The 2323-nt window shown below is 48.7% G+C and overlaps 1 long non-coding RNA gene across 1 annotated transcript in view; it reads left to right on the top strand.

Moving 5' to 3' along the window:
• Window positions 1-378: 378 nt before the first annotated feature.
• The window catches only part of LOC112549684, a 6766-nt gene continuing 4821 nt past the window's right edge, over window positions 379-2323 (top strand). The window contains exons 1-2 of the long non-coding RNA XR_003093199.1: window positions 379-1919; window positions 2214-2294. This is a non-coding gene — a long non-coding RNA (uncharacterized LOC112549684). The remainder of the gene's footprint in view (window positions 1920-2213; window positions 2295-2323) is intronic.

Below are 2323 nucleotides of genomic sequence, written 5' to 3' on the forward strand. Positions count from 1 at the left end.
GCCAGTGAACAAGTTCGCTGCATCGCTCATCTCCCTGGAGAACATCTGTCCAAGCTTCCTTGGACACTTTCTTTAAGAAAGCAGACAAGACTCCAGAAAAACCTGCAGCCAAGACTCCTGAGAAGACTCCAGCCAAGAACCCTTCAAAAAGTCCAACCAAAAGCCTTTCAGAAAGTCCAGCAAAGTCACCTCCAAGAAGTCCTTCCAAATCAATATGATTGCTATTTACAATATAAATACATTAATGTAGCTATATTACTCATCCATAATTGATCGAGTACAAAATTCTGGGGTATTTTTGGTAAAAATAGGGTATCAGGCCCTGGTTCAAGAACCAATCCCCCATTTATAACATTGTTTCTTATGAAAAAATTGGTTCCGAATTACGACGTTTCAACTTAAGACACGGTTTTCAGGAACCAATTGTGTCGTAAGTCCGAGGACTGCCTGTACTGTTTAAATCAGGCGTGGGAAAACTGCAGCCCGCAGGCCAGATGTGGCCTGCCAGACCATTCTATCTAGCCCGCGGGGCCCCTAAAAAATTTAGATAATTAATATTTATCTGCCCCTGGATGCCTGTTATGCGGCCCTCGATGGCTTGCCAAAACTCAGTAAGTGGCCCTCCATCCAAAATAATTGCCTGCCCCTGGTTTAAATGGTTCCCCTCCAGCCCTGAAATGTATTATGATTGGCATAACTGAGGATTGATTTTGAAATGCCCATGCCATGGCAGCATCATCTTCTTCAGAAGTTAGGCATCTACCGTTATATCTGGGGTTGAGAATGTTCACAAGAAAATGAGGTGGAGTTAGTACTTGATCCATTCACTTCTTTATTGCCTGCAGTTTAACTTTCTGGTTGGGTATTTCTTTCTTCGATGTTTCTTGAAGTGCCTTCCAAATTTCGACAGCATCAGCAATGTAGCAAAAATCTCTCTGAAGTTTGTTTAAGGCTATAGATATAGGCTTCTGTATACTGAGCATATCCTCTACTTTCCTCTTTAATTCAATGTTAGATACTTTGGGTGCAGTGATGATGCGCAGGGGATGCATGGGGGTGCACATGCACCTCTTGAGAGCGCTGGTGCACCCCCTGTCAGGCCACGCTCCCTGTTTAGGTGACAGGCTGGGGGAAGGCTGGAGCACCGGTGCTGCCTCTGCAAGCGCTGGCTGAGAAGTGGGACCACCAGCAGAAGTGGCTGCGCCACTTCCGGAAGTGGCCTTGGGAGTTCTGAAAGCGGTGCAGCTGCTTTTTGGTGACTGAGATTGGCCCCAGGGGGGATCCCCCAGTCAGTGAGATTGGCTGCTGGGGGACCCCCGCCATGGTTGCTGGCTGGTGTCAAGAGGCACCAGTTGCCTATTGTACTCTCCCGTGCCATTCACCCATGCGCCGTGACTGTAGGGCCTTTTCTGGTTTCACCATTGCTTAAGGAAGAGGCAGGCTTGTTACTGGGTTAGATCTTGGAAGGTTCTTCAGGGGGTTTTTCCTGCCATGTCTTGCTGGAATAAATTATTGTAATTGGGAGGAAGATGGTTTGTCCCACCCTTCCTGGTATCTTCCTTCAATCTTCCAGATTATCTGTCCTACTTGGGGTTCCGCCTCCCCTACACTCCACCCAACATCAACCAAAAATGTTGTTTCCGGATTTCTGGAGTTTGTACAGTATGAACTCTGGTGTTTTGTCCCTCTGAATTTATGATGGTTGGATTGGGATGTTATCTCATCTGACTTTTCCCTGACCATACTTGGTCCTGCCTAAGCATCTTCCAGACCCCGGGTTACCTTGCTTCCTGGCATCTCTCTCTCTTTCTTGGCTCAGTACTTGCTGCGGTTCAGACATCCATCTCTTCTTGTCCCTTCAGGTCCCACCTGGATCCAGTAGAGGCTAGAGATGTCCAACGTCCATGGTGCTTCTTCAGGTAAGTCACTGAGCCTTGTCTGGCTCTGCCTATCTTGGAAAACCCCTTCCTGGGGAAGCCACCATGTCCCTCCAGTGGGGCTCTGTTCTGTTCCTAGCCACTCTGGGCCAGTCAGGGAATTTGCTTCCAGTCCCCAGAGCTGTTCTTCCACCGGGCTTTTTATCCCAGTCTCAGGGGGCCAGCTAGGAAATCATCCCTGGCACGCTGCCATAAAGCATGCCCACGCTGACGCAGGAGCTTGTCCCGGCTCCTCCGAGCTCCGCTGTTCTTTTTCCTTTTTTTCTTTTAACACAGCATCTCCCGCCATGGTTTAACTTTTGCCGTGCTTTTGTTCCTGTGTGTCATCCCGCTGGCTCCATTCCTTGCCAGGCTGGGGTAAGTCTTTCCTGTCACACATCCCCCCC

Source organism: Alligator sinensis, unplaced genomic scaffold, assembly GCF_000455745.1.
Source record: "Alligator sinensis unplaced genomic scaffold, ASM45574v1 scaffold343_1, whole genome shotgun sequence".
NCBI classification, from domain to species: Eukaryota; Metazoa; Chordata; order Crocodylia; family Alligatoridae; genus Alligator; species Alligator sinensis.